Raw genomic sequence first — 21185 nt, forward strand, 5'->3', positions numbered from 1 at the left:
TCTTACAGAGACTCTGGCAGCAGGACTTTACTCCAAAAGGGACTGAACTCTGAACCCCATTTTACACGGTTGGCGCAGTTATTTTATTTTCTTTGCCTTAAACTAGACCCAGCATTTCTGCATTGATTAATGGCCCATCAGATTAACAGCGGGGGTCCCTGGCAGTCCCATTCAAACTGAATGGGACTGCCAGGGACCCCTGCTGTGTTAATCCTATGGGTCATTAGTCAATGCAGAAATGCCTTAAACTAGCCAGGTTACACCCAGCACATACCCAGAATGTAACCGGGCTAGTTTAAGGCAAGCTTTAGAATACTCGTGGTCTCGCCTTTAGCTCTTTGTCAAGACCGGTCCTGGACCATCATGAAATAATTCAATGTCATACATCTGTGTATCTCCCAAGATGTTATATTTAACGTCTGCCTGGGGATGGATACTATCCTTTTAAACAGTGTACCCAACACATAGATTCAAATGTTAGATACTAGCTCCTCAGTGATATTTGTGATAGCTCTTTGGCTAGTGTGATCCTAAAGCGCATGACCTGATACACTGGTTATAACCCCTGAGACATATATGACAGTATGAGTCAGTGATGCATAGTATGATCCTCATCACTGATACTAATCCTTTGGACAGGCTGTCTCAATATTAGTGCCCTGCAGATTTTGAGTTATCACCTCTGATTTAAATGTAAGTAACAGTTTACATGAGAAAGCCACTTAGCCCAAACAGTCTGACTAAAGTGATATCAGATTAGTTATCCCTCTGTGACCCAGACCACAGATGCCAGGTGTAAGCCACAAGGAAGTATACAGGCACACGGTACACTGGATCATACTATGCATCAGTGACTCTGGCTAGTGTGATCCTAAAGCACTGACAGTATGAGTCAGTGATGCATAGTATGATCCAGTATACCGTGTGCCTGTATACTTCCCTGTGGCTTACACCTGGCATATGTGGTCTGGGTCACAGAGGGATAACTAATCTGATAGCCCAAACAGTCTGACTAAAGTTCTAAGTGGCTTTCTCATGTAGACTGTTACTTACCTTTAAATCAGAGGTGATAACTCAAAATCTGCAGGGCACTAATATTGAGACAGCCTGTCCAAAGGATTAGTATCCTTTGACAAAGGGCGTCCCGCCCGAAACGCATCAAAGTACTTGACTGGTGTTCCATAGATTAAAGCTGTATTTTTTAACGTACTGCGTGTGTTTAGCCCCCTATTTTTCATTGTTGTGCTCCGCTTCTATCCTCCCGATTTCTTGGAACTAATTAGAATGCCATCATTATCTTAATGACAAAATGTGGAAGATAATATGTAGTTACTAATAAGATAATGAGCAACTAAACAGCTTGGGAGTTACGTATCAGAGTCTCCTGCCTTTAAAAACGGGAATCAGATTTATCAAACACAAACTTCCCATGGAATAAAATGAGACTTTTTGTTTTGATAAATATTGTGCCATTTTTTGCCCAAGTTATGCAGCCGGGAGACTTCGCTACAGAGCTCCCTGTTTCTGCTAAGTGGTACTGTCCTTTTACATACTGTATTTATATAACTTGTGTAATGTATTGTTATTGTCACAAAAATGGGATAACTGTATAAGCCTGTTTTGAAAAAAATAGTCTACAACCGTTTTTTTTTTCTTGCAGAAATAGTGAAATATTTGAGGAGGCAAATACGACATCGTGTTTTCAGCATTTAAACCATGTACAGCTGACAGGAAGGGAGGATCTTTGCAAAAGATTGAGCTGGCATTGTTGCAAACTGCCCACTTCCCAATTTGCTTCCTATCCCTTTGCCAATTTTTATTTCTAATCTGCTGAGAAAGTAATTTTTAAACTAGGCCTGTACTTGTCTGACTTATTATTTTCCTGCCTAATATGTAGTGTAGCCCTGTTTCCCCCACCCCTAAGTGAGATCAGGGGGGTGGCTGTAAATAGCTACTGGTGCTCCCATTTACCTGTTGGCTCATAGGAGCATAAGCCTCCACCGCTGGGAGCCTGGGGTGAATTACTCTTACCACTTACTAATATATGGTGCAGCGCCTCCACCTGTGAGGGATCCCAGCAGAGTGGAAGCAGCCCCTCACAGGACACTCTTACAATGAACATACACATTAGTAAAAATAGGGCTTTACTGGTAGCATAACTATGTATAATATTCTATATGGATCACTAATACAACTATCCATTCAGACCTCGCAGGGCAGTATACCAACGCAGGAAATACCAACGTCCCCGCTTGGATTACACCAAAAGTTACACAATAAAAATGCAGTGCATAATTTGTACAATTTATCATGTTTTCTCTAACCGTACATGGCATATCACTCACAGTAATACCTGAGGCCAGCTGAATATTAGCTTTTTGCTGAGACCCATTGTGGGGTGCCCCTAACTGAATGTATGAGGGCGCCTCACTTTGACTCCTGTGAGTCTCTGCCTCGGTAGTCTCCTCAAACTCATGGTCGGGTGCTACAGTCTCTGCTTCTACTCCACTTCCTCCCCCTGGTGGAAGGAACAGCAAGGAGTCTCTGTACCAGACCCTTATCCAGTCATTCGCATCAGGGATGCGGTAGACAAGGAGGTCTTGGCCTTTTCCTCGGTCCACCACATGGCGAATAGAACATTTCAGCTTGCGCCTGAAGGAGGCAATAATTACCAGAGTGGTCACCACATAGGCCTGGTTCACTCCAGCAGTTGCTCCAAAATTGCCGTCTTCTAGGAACATCTTGCAATCTGGATGCAGATCCAGGTCTTGACACAGATGTGCTTGGGGATCGTTGTAGGCCGGACCGGCCGCGATAGGGCCCATGGGCCCACAGCAGGGTCTGCAGTAGATGAGGCAATCAGCTCTTTGGCCTCAGCTTCACTTGTCATCTGTGGTTCCATCATCCTTGGTTCCATCATGGGAACCGGATCTAGAACCAAGTCTGGAACTGCGGATAGGGTGCACGGGCCCTCCAGAACTTCCGCTCTTGAGGTGGGTGGGTTAGCCGCATCTTTCTCTGCGGGATCCGTAGGCTGTAGCAGCATGGGCTTCAGGAACTGTGCCCCGCAGCAGGCACACTGGGGTCCCTAGCTCAATTCGCCATCTGGAAAATCACACTTTGGTCATAGGTACCTGACGTACCTTTTTTCCTTCCACTTTCACTACCTGAACCCCTCTTGGTCTCTGATAGGGATCAAAGTCCATACCACCAAAGAGATTAAGGTCTTTCTGTAAGCACGGACACAAAATAAATTTACATACAGTCCTTCTGCTGGCCAAACACCATACAACTGAGGATGTGGTTCGCTGCATCCTGTACTTTCCTCAGTGGAGACCGCATACTGATTTGAGACTCATAGTGCTCCCTCCCCCTGGTGGTCTCCAGAGGTGGTGCACACATTAGCAAGGAGAGGTTCTGGCTCAGCACTGAGGCACTCACCTCGCAGGGGCGGGACTCTGGTTTTCGCACCAGACCGGACAGAATTCTGCAATCATTTCTTGTACAGTCCTGGTGCTTGCCAGACTTGGTGGGATGGTACTGATAATGAGAACGACATAATTTCAACTGAATTCGGGCACCCCAGGTCTGAATCTCAGCAGTGCCTCCAAATATAGCCCTCTTTCCCCCACCCCTAAGTGAGATCAGGGGGGTGGCTGTAAATAGCTACTGGTGCTGCCCTTTACCTGTTGGCTCACAGGAGCCTAAGCCTTGTTCCCAATACTGTTTAACTCACACAGAGGCCACAAGAGTCCCACAATACCCCAAGGGTGTGACTGGTGTTAAAGTTGGTGCACTTGACTGCCCGGGGCTCTTGCACCCGGGTTCAGCAGAACGACAGAAGAGGACCCATCTGAGTCCAGCACCGAAGTCTCCGTGATGGCATCCTCCTTCCAACAGAATGATCTTACCGTACAGATAGTCCCTTTATCTGTAGTGAGACAGCTTTGGTCCCAGACCTAACTTTCCAGGCCACGTCGCACACAGCTGTGTCCCTGACTATACTGGAATGCTAAGGGGATCTGTTCCCTATCTAGGGCATGTCCCTGTAGCAGCCACAAACTATATATTGATCTGGGGCCTAGGGGGGTTTCTGGCCACTTGCTCCCTGCACTAGGGGCCACTTGCTCCCTGCACCTACACACCCTCCCCTATCTGTGTCCCAGCTACTACTGACATTCGTGCTCCACTGTCAGCTTCCTGACTCCAGCGCGCAACAATGTATCTCTCCTCCAGGGAATCATTTAACCCTATTGGCTCCCTGGCATCAGGTGACCTACCTGCCCCTAAGCACTCTGGGGGCTGTAGTCCTTCATGACCCTCTTTAACATTGGGGCCACGTGCGCAATCTGCACTGCGCATGCTCGAGTGTGTAATGGCCGCCGCTAGCCCTACCTGCGCATGCGCAACCTCCAAGAGCCCCTGCACTAACTTTAATGGCCGCCGCAACTCCAACCACCTCCAGCGCATGTGCGAACCTTGCGCCAACCATAACATGGCCGCTGGATTGCCTGCGCATGCGCGACTCTCCGCACATGCGTGGACACATTAAACATGGCGGCGTCCTGCGCAGCTACCACCGGGAGCCCCCGGCGACGCGCTCGCCCTGCATCGCCCCCGCAAAACTGGAGGTACGGGAGAAGAAAACCAGGAGTCAGGGGGACCGGAGGGACCCTGACTACATTAGCATGCTGTTATCCTTGTAGTAACTCACCCTGATATAGCTTTGAGACTGCAGCAAATGTAAGCTGGAGAAGGCCTATGCTGATAATGCCCAGTACCAGAGCTTCATGGCTCAAGTTGGCGCAAAACTGGAAGCCTCTGAGGAGAAGAATTGCCACTTCAACACAGAACTATGTTCATTGAGAGAGATCTTCGAAGGGTTAAATAGCAGTTTTGACATGGTAACCCAGGAGTGCAAGAATCTCTATGTCCAAGTTAGTGAAGGAGATAAGAAACTCCATGAATTAGGAGAGGAGAAGAAACAGTTGGCCCAGGAAAAGTTAGACATGCAGACAGCACTGCAGAATGCAGAGAGAGTGCTGCAAGAAGAACGTGTCTCCCTGGAGCGGCGCACACAAGCAGAAAATATGCTGCAGAGTCAGCTGCGAGAACTGCGTACACATCTGCAGGACACCAAGGAGAAATGGGTGAATGCTGAAGAAAAGCAGCGGGTTCTGCAGGAAGAAAGTTTCCAGACTGCCTACAAAATAAAGATGCTGCAAGATTATTTGAGTACCCAGTGTGTCCCCAAAGAACAGCATAAGGAGCTGAAGGCCACACTGAGCATAACCAGAGCCTCGCTGGAGGAAGAGCTAAAGCTAGCAGCTGAACACACATCTCAGCAACTCACAGCGCTGCAGGCGCAGATCGCTGAGCTCAAGACACAGCTTGCCAAAAAGGAGGAGAGAGAGAAGGTGTCCGTCTGTCAAGTGGCTGGCCTGACACAGCGCTATGAGGTCAAAATGGCCGATGCCTGCAAATTATTGGATCACACAGCCCGTGATAAGGTCCGGCTGCAGCTGGAGCTGGACAATGCCCGGGAGGAGTACCGGCAGCTGCAGATCAGAAATGAAGAAGATGAAACATATTTAAGCTTTACTCTGAGTCAGCTGGGAGATATGGAGTCGCGTCTCAACTCCAAAGAAGCCGAACTGACAACTGCATTGAGTGGGAAAAAAAGTGCAGAAGGACAGCTTCAAGAGCTGAAAACTCAAATAGCTGGTCTTAATGAGAATTTATGTGATACCACGAAACGGCAGTCACAAAAGGAGACCATGGAGCGTGAATTCTATGTTCCCACTTACCCATGTGAAAAGTCTGCACCCGTCCTTGATGCCCACATTCCTGATGTCCATGCCTCTGCAATGGAGTTGAACATATCCATTGGGAAGTTCCAGATTTCAAAACTAAAAGAGATATATTGGTCACAAAAAGAGACCACGGAAAGTGAATATGTCCCCTCTGCCGCATGTGAAGAGCCTGATGTATCTGTTCCCGATGCCCCTGCTATGACGTTAGACGGATCCCTGGTGAAGTTCCTTGCTATGCCTAATGTTCTTGATGCTGATGCCAACGCTCTTGTGATGAGGATAAATGCACCTCTCACAGATTTTCCATCAGCACTTGACATACACATTAAGTTGGCCTTTCATCAAGGTTTTCCTGAAGAGCCTGGAGGGTTGTCTGGAGTTGTTGCTGATTCCTATGTTCCTGCAAAACATGGAGTGTTGTCCGAAGGCCATCGTGAGTCGGCCTTCCATCAGGGACACCCTGCTAAACCTGGAGGGTTGTCAGGAGGATCTACTGGCTCCTCTGCTCCCGCTGTGAAGACAAGCGCACGTTCTTCCGTTTATCTACGAATATCTAATGCGTCCTCTGCTGAGCCTGTGACCTACTCTGCAAAGTCAAGCTTACTGCTCACAGATTCTCTGGCATTTGGGTTGATGCATCCTGACATTCAACTGTTCCGAGAGAGAATTGAATTCCTCTGTCGGCTTTCTGATGGACTTTTTCAGTCTGTACCTGTGGAGTACTCTCTGCCCGCTGACAAACCACCAGAGGTGGGTCACCTTGAGTCCACTTTTCATCAAGGCCTCCGGGAAGAGCCTGGAGGAGCGTCCGGAGAACGCTCTTGAGAGGGGGGAGTAATGTCAGGGTCTCCTAGACCTCCTGCCTAGCCATAGTTCTTCTTTGTCCACTGGGTGTGCTGCTGTCTTCTGTTTCCTCTAGGTTCCTCTGTCTGCCTGTCTGTCTTCTTGTTGCTCCTGTCTCTGTCCTTTATAGGTTCTGCTTCCTGGTTGGTTCAATTGCCTTTGCTTCCAGTCAGACTCCTATGCACATGCCTCTGTCTTTGATCCTGATCTGTTCCTGTACTTGTATTTGAGTCTGTTCACAGTAAAGGCCCTTGCTGGTAATCTGGCTTGTCCCTGTTTGTTCCTTGCTCCCCGGTCTCAGTCCCTGCTCCCCGGTCTCAGTCCCTGCTCCCCGGTCTCAGTCCCTGCTCCCCGTTCTCAGTCCCTGCTCCCAGACCTGTCCTGCCCCGCCTGTCCTGTTTCAGTCTCCTCGTTGCCGACCTCTGCTTGTTACCTGACTTCGCTACCTGCCGCCTGCCTCGGACCCCTGCTTGTTACCTGACTTCGCTATCTGCCGCCTGCCTCTGATCTCTGCTTGTGACCCCTACTACGCTCGTGCTGTTCTGGCCACCGAGATCCTACCCACCACAGGAGTCTCCTGTCACAGTCAGTCAGTGTGTGTGTATCACTGTGTGTGTGTGTCACTGTGTGTCAGTCAGTGTGTGTGTCAGTGTGTGTATCACTGTTTGTGTTGCACTGGGGTGGAGGGTTCGCTAAGCATGTCCCGCAGGCTCTCCCCCCTGCCCCCTGCCTCGTCTCCTCCCTCTGGCGGAGCTGCGGGACATGGCACATCTCCCGGCCGAAGAGGAGGAGATCTCGGGGGAGCCGGGGCACAAGCAATGCTGTGGGGAGGTGGGGGCTCGGTGTGTTACCGGAGACGAGCTGTCAGAGTCCCCCAGCCCAGAGCAGCCCCCCCCTCTCTCCTCCTCCCGGCGGAGCTGCGGGGACATTAGCTATGGGGACATCATGATGATGTCACATCCTTTGAAAAAAATGGAAGCTGTCATATGGTACTTCAACCAATAGGATGACCCCAATCCTATTGGTTGAAGTACCATGTGATGGCAGTCATATTTTTTTTTTTTTTACCAGGATGTGACATTGTCCAGGGATGATGTCACATATTTTTTTTTCAATCTTTTTACTTTATTGGAATCATATAATAAAAATAAGATGAACATAGACAGTGAAGTCATGGCACATTACTAAATTATACAGAGATTGAGTTCAATAAAGCATTTTCCTTTTTTACGGTTTAGAGTAGAGAAAGGGACAGAAGTGGGAGGGAGGCATGGGGGGGAGGATGAGGGGATGGGTGACCATCTTCCCCCCCCCCCCCCGTCTCCATCCACCCGGCCGACCCGCATCTCAGAGCGTGAATCAATAGAAAAGCTGGTCCCCGGGACCAAGCCATAGTTCCCAAATTTTGTAAAATTGGGGCGTTTTCTGTCTGAGCATAGCAGTGAGTCTTTCCATGGACAATACTATATTTACTCTTTTAATCTTTTTATCTGTTTCCAGGCTGCTGCGATTGAACATCTTGCAGCCGTAAGAATAGAAGAGATCAGTCTAGTTAATGGTGCGGGTAGGTCTTCGATTGATTTTCCCAGCAAAAAAGTCAGAGGGTCTAGGGGAATTTCCAGCCCCAAGGTTTCGCGTAGTAGTTTCTGAACCATAGACCAGAACCACTGAATCTCTGGGCATGACCACCATATGTGGACCATGTCTCCTCTTTGACCACTTCCTCTCCAGCACAAATCTGGTGTGCCGGGGAAGATCTGGCTCAGTCTACTCGGGGTTAAGTACCAATGGAATAGAATTTTGTATATGTTCTCTTTTGTGCTAATTGAGGTTTTGGTAGCTGATTCCCAGACAACCTTCCAATCGTCCACACCTAATTGCAGGTTGAGATCCGCACTCCACTTTTTCATATAGTCGTGAAGTGGGATGTTCAGTCTCGACTCCATCCCCTTATAGATCTCGGAGATTAATCCCCTTTGATACGTGCCATTGATACAGAGAGACTCAAATTTGGCTAAAACAGGAAATTTGGAGTTTTGGGAGAGCGCTAAGAGAAAGTGCCAAATTTAAACAAATGGAGATCTCGCGACTGGTATTTATCTTGAAGCTCTTGGAAGGGCAAGATCTCCTTCTTCTTCAGCAGGTCTGCAACCATTCTAATATTTAGGTCCTGAAATTGACCGAACTGCCTCTGTGAACACTTAGGCGGGAAATCTGGGTTTCCAAAGATAGTTGGTGTCCGAGAAAGCCCTCCGACATCTACTCCAATAGCCACAAGCCTTGACAGGCAAGAGTGGTGACATAGGCAGCTCACAACCCGTGGTTGCATCCAGCTGCACCCTGACACAGGCTTCTTAAGGCGGTCACACGTGAACATCTCCCCCTCGGCAGTCTGGCAGTTTTTCCCAGTGGTTATAGTACAAGTGGATAAAGATATCTTTATGTGAATTTCTATTTAATCTTTCTGTAAGTGGGCATTATCTGCTTTTATTCTTTATTAAAATGTTGTCATTTGTAATGCACTAGAGTTGTGCGCTGTTTTCTTGTTTTTTTATGCAGATTTCTCTTGGGGAGGGATTCTCCCAGATACAGCAGCCTCCTATTTGCATTTGGCATTCATTCGTACCCATACCAATTGGACTTATCACATTTATTTATTTATCCTATTTATTTATACATTTTTTATTGTTAATTATTATTTTTGCCTTTTGTTTCAGAAATTTGTGATTACAGTGGCGGCCGCCTTTAGCCTCGTGCGGCCGTAGCGGCGCAACTCTGATAACCGCGGACAGATGCATTTTTTTTTTGGTCCGGAATATATTGCGGTATTTTAGCGCTCGTAATATTAGCATTTTATTATCGCTGTCTGCAATAATGCAATACCGTCTAAAAACTCAGGGGGCGTTCGCGAGCTGTTGTCTTCGAAGTCTAATACTTTAGCAGTTCAACCTACGTCAGTACACAGTCTGCGTGTGCGCGCGGAGTAATTGTAAATTTGCATATTTATACATGCATTTGCAGTGCTGTATGTCTCATTTGAAAATTGTTGAAATGCATAGGCGTGTACAGTACTGTAACAGTATCACATTTCGGCATATACAACGCTCTCCCCTTGCTCGCCCCCGCATACACACAGGGTAATTTACTGTACTGCACTGCAGTATTTCAACTTCTTATCTTATCTACAGTACACCTCTCCCACACCATTCCTTTGAATGTGTGTATTTCTGGTTTCAATCACATTCCTGCTTGATAGCTGATGATTACTGCGCATGCGTCTGTAAGTTCACCACTGCTTGCTTGCGAAGTTCAAGAGTGAGTGACCAAAAAAAAAAAGAAATATTTTTTTCTCTCCTCATTTTTTTATTTTTATTTTCTCCACAAGCCTGCCTAAACCATCTTGATATTACGATATTCAATCTGTGCTGTAGCTTTTGACTGCGACACTGTGCATTTGACTGCACATGGTTGATTTGTGTGCTTTTTATGTACTGTATTTGGGGGTGTAAGGATCAAATTATTATGATGACCTGCCTTTTGAAAATATGCCATTTCTTTGAACTGCAGTACAGCTAATCCTTCATGCAGCTGTACCCTGTACCCCCCTCCCCCACGCACACACACAAGGCTCGCTCAAGGATTTGAACCTCTTATCGACAGACACCTTTCCAGAGCCATTCCATTTCTAAAGCTTGCCATTGTGTTTTTAATTGTCCATCCGTAGCCGAGCATCACCTCTCTGCGCCTGCGAGCCTAATTTTCCTATTGTTGGTTTAGTGTCACCTCTCTGTAATCTGCTTTGGGAAGGGAGCTAGCTGATGATTACTGTGCATGACTCACCCATCCACCCCCCCAACCCTTTGAGGCTGCGTGCCTAATTTTCCTATTGTTGTCTTAGTGTCATCTCTCTGTAATCCGCTTTGGGAAGGGAGCTAGCTGATGATTACTGCGCATGACTCACCCATCCACTCCCCCAACCCTTTGAGGCTTTGTTTACGATAACGCCTTTGATAATCCCTTCTCGAATTTGATATGTAAATTTGATTTGCACAGCACTGTGAAATTGAGAGTTAAAAAAAAACATTATCTGATTCATGTTGTTGATGCAGTAAATTACCACTTTTTGTCATTCTTTCTTTGTGTGTGTGGGGGGTGTTGTCAATGATTATGATTATCATGAATGTAAAGAAATATTTATTTTATTTTATCAGGAACAAAAAAAACAAATATAAAAATAATCATGAATAATACAAAATGCAGTCTTTATTCAGTTCTTCTGTCAGATGAAAATTGAGGGCCGGTGGATAATCATGAATAATGCACATTGATAATAATATTAATTAATAATATATAATATATAATAATATAATTTTTTCCGTCTTTATCTTCTTCCTCATTCTGTGTACAGGGAGGAAAAAAGTAGAGCACTGCTAATAAAAATAAGAAAAAGGGCCAGTTGCAAAATAATTGTTTATTTATTAGGCATATAAGCCAAAAAAGGGGACAGACACACTAACATTTAAAACTCTGACGCGTTTCCCGCCGTGGAGGCGCTTTATCAAAGGCTCTTTGATAAAGCGCCTCCACGGCGGGAAACGCGTCAGAGTTTTAAATGTTAGTGTGTCTGTCCCCTTTTTTGGCTTATATGCCTAATAAATAAACAATTATTTTGCAACTGGCCCTTTTTCTTATTTTTATTAGCAGTGCTCTACTTTTTTCCTCCCTGTTCCTGATTTTTTACCTAGTATTGCAGCACGCCGGTATCTACTACACGGAGCAGCTGTTTACACCAAGAGGATTTCTTCTCCTAGCTGCAGAGATCCGGGGTTTTTGCCAGTGTGCAGCCGGTCACCATTCCCCTCACCTGTTCCGGGAATCAACATCGCGGACGGACATCCTACGTACGAGTGGAGTGTCCTGTCCGGTCTTCACTGCCAGCAGCCAGCACTAACCCCACCGACAGCCACGACCCGGCAACTCGGAGAACATCGATCCGGTACCCGGGGGAGACGGCGGGAGACCCTGCACACGGAGCTACATTTCCAGCAGCCAGTCCCCATTTACCGGGTTACCGTATTCTCGGCTGAGGAGGTTACTTAACCCCATTCAACAGCAATCGGTGGGGATGAGTGTTATCCATCGGCGTGGCGAGACTTCTCCTACGGCAGCATTCAGGTGAGGTGGGGGTTTCCAGGCACGCACACACCATCGGCTCACCCATTGGACTCTATAATCCAAGTATCATTTATTTTGCATTATACCGCTTTATGGACATATATTTTTCTTCCTATATGGACTTCCTTGTTTGGTGAGAGCATCACCGGGGGGTAGTTACCCCTATTTTCTACCTATCATTCTGTGTACAGTACAGTACTTCATTGAGAGAGGAGAGGTTTTGTGTACATCATGACTGCAGTTTAGATACTGTACACTTAACTGTACAAACAGTTTACAAACTTTACACGATACCCCCCCTCGCCCCCAGTCCATCCTTTTTTCTGAAAAGACAAGAAAACAAACAATTAGTGCAGTTATGTGCATACTGTATTATGGCATTGTGTACTGTATAGTACTGTCAAACTAGTCTATACTGGAACTACTGTATACTGTGACTACTGTTAAATACTTTGTAACCAGATGGCTGGTGCTGCTCTCTCTGGAAAGAAAAAAATTGAGCAGTTAGGTGCATACTGTATTATGGCATTGTGTGGGTGGTTGCAGCGCCTCCATCCAGTAAGGGTCTTCAGAGGAGTGACCCCCACTGACACTCTTCACATACCAGAGACAGGGATTCCACACAGCAGTATCTTTCTGTAGCTTTATTCCAGTGTCACAGCACAGCATCACAGCATAGCATTAGTATAGCAGCACAGTATCATCAGCCTCCTTCCTGACTCCCTAGCTCAGAGCCCTGGCTAGCATATCTTCTTCTTGGCCCTCTCCCTCCAGCCCAGCATGGGTGGAGGGAGAGAGTTCCTATAATCACTCCTCTCTGCAAGTAGTTCTCAGACTCCACTGACTTCCAACTAACTGACTAACTGAACCTTAATTTAGGAGGTGTGTCTCAATTTGGACATCTCAGGGGAGTGTCTCTAACTTTGAATCATTACAAGACAAAGCCGGATACACATTGGCCCACACACAGCAGGGGGCGTTCCAACCAATATCCACCCCTTTGATTGAGAAACCTCAGTTTGCAAGGCCCGCCCTCGAATATGGCTACATATTCAAGGCTGAATACACATACAGGCCTTTTGAAGGAACTAACCTTTCCACTGCCTGTTCTAACAGGACTGACAGAGGCAAAGTCCCAGACAAAGAAGTAACTGCCGGGAGGCCATGTTACATTTGTAACACATATCCCCCCCCGCCCTCCCCCAATCGCAGATAGAGTGCATGTGAGGGGAATCTATATGTATGTTACCAGGTGTGTGGTGCTTTTACCTGTCCGGTTCACAGGAGGCCTGAACCTCCGCTAGTGAGAGCCAGGGGTGTATCCTCTGGAACGATCTTATAAATACAGCGCCTCCACCTGTGTAGGATTCTAAGGGTAGAATGACCCCTAACACAGGACCCACATATATAAACCACATACACCAAAGGTATATATAAAACAGGTTTGCTATATATGCAACAGAACACAAACATATCACATCACAATATGACATCAACAGCAACCTTCAGTGTCACCCTGTAACACTGCTCCTCATGGGTGATAACCCCACACAGTATTCCCAAAGTCTTTGTACCCAAAAGTCCCAAGAGTCCCAAAACCCCACCCACGTGTGGAACAGAGCTGCCCACTAAGATGAAGTGTAAGTGGTGCACTTGGTGATTTGGATAGTTCCTGCCCGGTGCTCCTGCACCCGGGTACTGCAGAACTGAAGTGGACCCGTCTGTGTCCAGCGCTGAAGCCTCAGCGATGGCGTCCTCCTCCTGGTGGATGGTCTCCTTATGAGAGAGCTCACTGCTCGGATAGTCTCTGTCTCTGCTACTGCAGAGAATGATTCCCTGCATACTGACCCTTCTTGTCAGAGCACGCAGCACTGCAGCTGTGTCCCTAACTAAGCTGACTGCTAACAGGGCAAAGTCCATAACTGCATGGGCAGCCACAAACTGAAGGGGAGTTGGGCCTAGCTGGGGCCTAGTGGGTAACCTGGCCTAGTGTAAGAAGCCACTTGCTCCCTACACACTACCTTCCCCTACCTTATCCCAACGCCAACTGACTCGCATGGTCTGTGCACAACAATGTATCTTTCTCCAGCACTATTGGCTGCTGTGGCATCACCTGAGCTCCAGCCCCTGGGGCTGCTGGGAGTTATAGTTCCCTACGGGCCTCTTTAGCATTGGGTACCGCGTGCGTGAACTGTAATGGCCGCCGCTGCTAACTGCACATGTGCGAACTGGGGGATGACCCTGACTATGGTGCGCCTCTTCTCACTCCCTGTAATGGCCGCCGCATCGCACCTGCGAATGCGCGAACCTAACGCCAAATGCAAGATGGCCACTGTGTCGCTTCTGCGCAAGCCTCCGCACATGTGCGGACATAACAAATCTGGCGGTGCCCTGCCTCCAACGCCACCGGGAGCCCCCGGCGACACGCTCGCCCCCTCAGCTGCCTTCTCGCCTACGAAGATAGGGGGAAAGGATCGGGGACCCGGGAAGCCAGAGGGGACCTGGCTATATATATACATTTTAAGTTATGGTGGGTGAAAAAGGCGACAACAAATCTCCACCGTTAGCATATAGCCAAAAACGAATATAACTTGTGAGCACATTCACATGTCTTAGACAGGTCTGCAACCCTGCCTTTCAACCACTATCACCAAGCATACTGTTCAGTGCTCCCACTGCAGCAAGGGAGCACTGTATGCTTGGTGATAATGGTTGAAAGGCTGGGTTGCAGACCTGTCTAAGACATGTGAGTGTGCTCACAAGTGATATTCTTTATTGGCTATATGCTAACGGTGGAGGTTTTTGTCGCCTTTTTCACCCACCTTAACTTAAAATATATATGGTAAACCTACCCAGCTTAGAAATATTTCAAAGCAAGTGTAAGCCAGCCTCACACTGATGCCTCACACTGATGATACCCATCACGGTTGAAACATGTCTGTGATTGGTTTGTACTGTACTTGCTTTGCTAGTCCCATGCTGTGTTTAAAAGCTGTGTGAACTGCGATGCATCAGCTTAAATGGGCTTCATGTGAATGGATATTCCTGGCAAAAGGTGACACATTGTGTGCTCATTTGCATGTCATTTCCCAGAATCCCTTGCTGCAGTGGGAGCACTGTATGCTTGGTGATAATGGTTGGAAGGCAGGGTTGCAGACCTGTCTAAGACATGTGAATGTGCTCACAAGTGATATTATATATATATATATATATATATATAAATATATATAAATATATATATATATATATATATATATATATATATATATAAATATATATATATAAATATAAATATAAATATATATATATATATATATATATATATACAGTGGTCGACAAATCACCAAAAAATCTACTCGCCGAACAAAAAAAATCTACTCGCCACCTAGTACCACACGTGTGCTGCTTGGGCCAATAGGAGCTCGCCACGATGTTAAATCCACTCGCCCGGGCGAGCAAATGTATAGGTTTGTCGAACACTATATATTTATATATATTGGTATTAGTGTGGTAATGGAAAATGGTGATTTAATATTAACTCTAAAAGGAAGAAGAATACAGGGAGATGTGTGTACTGTATGTATATACTGTATCTGTACAAAAACAAAACAAAATGATAAATAAAAATAAATTAAAAAAAAAAAATGAAAATAAAATACAAATCAAAATAAAATAATGTTCCATATGTAGCCATGTGTAAAATTGGTATACAGATCTCTCTCATGCTGGCAGTAATCCTGGTAAGAAGGCAGGGTTGCCAGTAGCTATCATGGAGGTTTGCCCTCAAACCCTGGTGAAGTGTCATATGTAGCAAAGGAAGTGACAACATGCTTTGTGTCCTCTGTTAGTGACATAGAGGTGGTTGTTTCTGGAGGCTATATAAGACACCGAGCTGCCTAAAGTTAGTGGTTATGTTCTTGGGTTCTAAGTGAAGTTTTTGCAGCAGTTCAAGTCTGCCTGTCTGAGTCAAGGGCAAGCTGATTACACACTGTGTCCAGGGACCTGGCACAGCTGGTGCTCTCCCTTAGGGGAGAGGTGGACCAACTTAATTAAGAGAGGAGGAACCTTCTGCATGGAGTACCTCAAAGAAATGAGCGGCTAAGTGTGGGCCGCGATGAGGGGCAGTCTGCCAGAGGAGATGACATTAAAGATGCCCTGGTTCAAATGATCCCTCCTGTGTGAGGTGTGGAGTTATTCACCAGGAGGATGCACCAAGAAGGAGTACCCCATCAGATACTTCCCCCTGCTGCCATAGGGATCCTGATGGGGTAGAGGTGCTGTACCGAATGTGAGTAGGACTCAGAACACTACCTCAGACACCTGTCATGGTGATATTCCCCAATACCAACCCCGCGGGAGACTCAGGAGTCCTGTAAGCAAGCAGGTGCACCACACATACACATCCATGTAATTGGGGGATTTTATTACATATGGGTCAGGATCAGAAGGGCCTAGGGAAAACACCGTTACACATATGTAGAAAAATATTCAAACGGAAACAGAAATGGAAACAAAACGGGTAATAAAAATGTAATGTGAGAAGGCAACTAGATGAGGAAAGAGTTAAGGTCTATGTCAATATTTAAACCCAAAGGTTGCAATGTTTGCAATTTGTGTATACCAAAGGATTCTTGTTGGGAAATATCCTTACATTTTTGCCGCTTCTCCAATTCGGTCTCACAGTGTCTATCCCCAAATACATTAAACCTGAAGGGTTAGGCTGCGGTCCCAGTCATCACTGTGCCACGCGCGCCCGGCGGGGGGGGGGGCGGGGCGCGTGCACAGCGCTAACCGCGATCTGTGGTCTCAGGAGAGAGGGAGAGGTTGCGACGGGAGGGGGCGTGTTCGGGTTTTTGCGGGGGCGTGGCTCATGCAGCTGGTTTGCCCTCATTGGCTGAACCGCCGGTGGGGGCGTAGTTCCACACACAATTTTTTTGTGTGTGTGGAATCTTGCAGTACAGCGTGGCTGCTGAATGTGCGCCGACGCATGTACTCGGCCCTGAGTGACTGGGGGGCCGGTGCTTGTGCGCACAGTGCACTCCGAGGCGTGCGCTGTGGCAGTCACTGGGACCGTAGCCTTAGAGTTGTGGAACTTCTTGAAGTGGGATCAGACACAGTGAAATTCTAGACCTACAGTATCGTTATGTTTCAAATATGCTCCCTAATTCTGATGCGCAGAGGGTGTAAGGTGCGTCCAATGTACTGCAACCGACAAGGGCACTCAAGCATGTAAATCACTGATTCGCTCTTGCAGTTAATGAAACTAGAAATTTTACATTTTATTCACTATTTTACAGTGATTTCTTGTCACTTTCTCGTCACAATATATTATCAGGATCTCTTCTGATTTAGAGCACCCATTACCTATAGGGTTTGTTTTGTTTTTTTTACATTTTTGGTGCTTTTCTATGCTTTATATTTTCCTTTTTCCTAACCCTTCAGGTTTAATGTGTTTTGGGGATAGAATTGGAGAAGCGGCAAAAAACGTAAGGGTATTTCCCAACAAGAATCCTTTTGTATACACAAATTGCAAACATTCACCCACCGGACGCATTATCCGACGCCGGACCCGATGCCACCGCCGATTAACATGGACCGGACATCTAAAAATAACAATGAGACAAAAATCATTTTTACTCAAATAAATATAGGTTTTCACTTGACTAATTATGAAGCTACTTCTTGGAAGACAAAAGGGGAGTGCAAACTGGGCGGCATGCCCCCTAGGGGAAGCGCAAGATTTTCGGGGGGGTGGCAGTTATATAGGTCCCGCACTCTCCCCCCCCAGGCGTTTAAACTAAATGCTGGGGGACCGCGCAAGGCCTCTATTACACAGTTACCTTAACTTTCAGCGACACGTCGTCATGGTAACCCGGTGTCAAATGACGCCGCAGGGTTACTATGGCAACGTGACGTCACATGGACTCCGTGCGTCATTTGATGCCGGGGTCGAGCAGGTGGGGGGCACGAGCCACAGAGGAGAGCAGGCAGGGGTGCGCAAGGGGAAATGTTTGCGCACCCATGAGCTAGCATACAGTGGGTCCATGGTTAATATAATAGCTTCGTGTTTATATAGCATTTATATGAGCAGAATACTGTATGTTTTCTCAACATGAGTTACCTTGTAAAGAATGACACTACCATGACTGTATGTACCGTGACTATATGTCCCTGTATGTACTGTAGAATACAAAAATTTGGAATACTGTATATGTTTGTATTTGGAATACTGTATATGTTTGTATTTGGAATACTGTATATGTTTGTATTTGGAATACTGTATATGTTTGTATTTGGAATACTGTATATGTTTGTATTTGGAATACTGTATATGTTTGTATTTGGAATACTGTATATGTTTGTATTTGGAATACTGTATATGTTTGTATTTGGAATACACTGTATGAGTTTCTGGGTGACAAGAGTTGAGCCTAACCCATGATTAGATCACAGAAAACCCGCAGAAGGCTGTATAGCAATTCAGCATCAGCATGAACGTGTCTGATAAGAGATAAGATGATGGGATATCACAAGAAAACATTTTTTTCTGTGGGATTCTTTCTGTTGCGGGGAGCATGAAACAAAAGCAGAAACGGAAAAAAATTACCGTGGGAAATTAACATTAAAAATAATGTGCAATGAATTACAATGGCAAAAAGTTAAATACAGATGTAGCCAATGTTATGGAATAATGTACATAATAACGCAGTAGAAATCACACGCGTGCAGGTGGTATCGCATGAGTTTTCAATGGCGCTAAATGTAAAACTTGCGTGATAACATGCTGTCGTTGATGGGAGTAATACTGTCTGCTAGATCTGTATAAGAGAAATGGGTGCAGGACTGTCGTTAGATCACTCATTAGGAGTTCATTTCAGTTATTTTAAGTTCCCAATTTATTCAATGGAGTTTCACTCCTGCATATCAGAATATTTCCTTACAAATGTAATTTTGAACTAGAATCCAGCACACCTCAATCATTTAGATGCTAGGAACTTTGCAATCTAAGAGTTTGGTATGTTTAAATGTTGTGACTTAAGTTGTCAAGCAACTCATCAGTAAAACCATTTATTGGTGTACTTTCATTTCAGAGGAAAATATAGCAAAATATACATGTAGCACTGTTCCCCACTCTCCCCCCCTCTCTGGGAGATCTTACTGGTGTTGTGGTGCTTGCATACCCGTGAGTGTCCAGGAGATGCTGAGTGGTCCGCGATGGCATGGGGAACAGGACAGGCTTTCGTTGGCTTCTCATAGTTCGCTCTTGGTGTCAGCGCCTCCAGCTCCAGTGGCTCTAGAGTAGCCAGAGACAGTCTCCCACTGGTGCACATTACAGACATACTCCTACCCGATAGACTGAGAACTCAGGCATGAATATATATAGACAAGGGTACTTTATTGCAGTCACACAGATTATACACACACAGCGATGCAGATGCTGATCAGAGGTTTCCAGGCTTCAGGAGGGTGCATGGCCTCAGGTAGTATTGAGGCCTAATTGTCAATCTTGAGGCCTTTGTGGCAGTAGATGTTCCCCAGCCCCCTAGGGGCTGGAGCGGGCACGCTCATCCTGATGGGAGAGACTCACAGCCCTTCCTCCAGTCTCCAACCCTGGACTGGACTGCCCAACTAACTTTTAGCACCACCCCCTGATCTCAAGAAGGAGAGGACATAGTGTCTGTACCACCATTGGCTACACACAAACCATGTCACCTCCTCTCCTGTCAATCAGAGGATAGCAGAAGGGTGGTCAGTAGCCCTAGATCATTTTGTCACAGCCTGCATTTCCTATCAGGGCTTATGTGACATAAGACAGAGAAGCAACCAGACCAGCCATGTTACATACAAATTCTTATAACCTTTGGCACAATTAGCTATGTTCTTATATCTAGCTATAGGTTTTGTGAGATGCACAAGGTGACCCCTTTAATTATTGTACTTATTAAATACGTTAAAGGGGGTTTGTGCAGATCAGCAAAGATTAAAATGACACATTAATTAATGCTTTGCAATGAGGGTAACAGAATGGAAAATAGAGGATAGAGAAGTAGATTAACAAGTTCAGTGAAGGAATGAGCTGCTACACATTGTATTGTATTGTATGTCTTTATTTATATAGCGCCATTAATGTACATAGCGCTTCACAGTAGTAATACACGTGGTAATCAAATAAATAACAGATAATATAAATAACAGATCATGGGAATAAGTGCTTTAGACATAAAAGTAACATTAAGGAAGAGGAGTCCCTGCCCCGAGGAGCTTACAGTCTAACACATTGCACAGACCACTATCTTGTTACTGACTCCTCAAGCAAAATGCTCCCTACTATACAAAAAATATAGGGGGTGATTGGGCTGATTGCTCAGACAGAGCGGTCAGCTCGAGCGACACTGAATTGGTGTTCCCTTCTCATCCGGAGTCTAGGCACGTCATGTTATTGCTTATGAAGCATTCACATGTCATGGTAGTACCGGAGGGTACAAGGTACTCTGGTGCCACCGGACCCTGGCACTGTGAAGGTTGAAGCTTTCCATTGTGATTTTGTCACGGCTGTGCTCGCCACAAACCTGGGTCGGACCGCGTGGCTGAGGTGGGGTTGTAAAAGCACCGACCTTAGACCGCGCAGGCGGATCCGGATTGCGCAGTTCGTAGTCGTACGTAGCAGGATCAGGATAGGAGAAGACAGCATCGTCGGTGGACACGCCAGGGTCAGGACTGGAGACATCAGGGTAAACGTTGTTCAAGCAGGCGTTCGGCAACAGGTAGTCAGGAGAGCCCCGCTTCAGCTTAGGAGCGCGGGAGTGGCTTCTGCGTGTGCGGCGACCATGGCCCATGGTACTGGTCTCAGGAGGTGGTAGACAGACCAGAGTAGCACACCGCCTAGCTGCACTGGTAAACCAGTGCTTCAGCGCAAGAGTCCTGAGCGGGCTGGGGAATCCTCCGTTTCAACGCAGGAACCAGGACACGGCCTCTCTAGATTAGGGAAAGAGTAGGCCCCAGGAACCAGGAAGCTGAAGATACACAGGGAAACCTCCGCTTCAGTGCAGGAAACCAGGAGGCTGAAGACGCAGGGGAAACCTCCGCTTCAGTGCAGGAAACCAGGAGGCTGAAGACGCATGGGAAACCTCCGCTTCAGCACAGGCGACAGGAACAGACCGCTGCGTGAATATAGCAGCCGGTCACAGGAAACAAGGAGCTGAAGTAACAAGGAGAGTACTCAGCTTCAGCACAGGAAACAGGAACTGACCGCTGCATGAGACTAGCAGCAGGTCACAGGAACCAGGGAGCTGAAGACAACAAGGAGAGTACTCACTTCAGCACAGGAACAGACCGCTGCGTGACACTAGCAGC

The sequence above is a fragment of the Ascaphus truei genome, chromosome 1 (assembly GCF_040206685.1).
Source record: "Ascaphus truei isolate aAscTru1 chromosome 1, aAscTru1.hap1, whole genome shotgun sequence".
Taxonomy (NCBI): domain Eukaryota; kingdom Metazoa; phylum Chordata; class Amphibia; order Anura; family Ascaphidae; genus Ascaphus; species Ascaphus truei.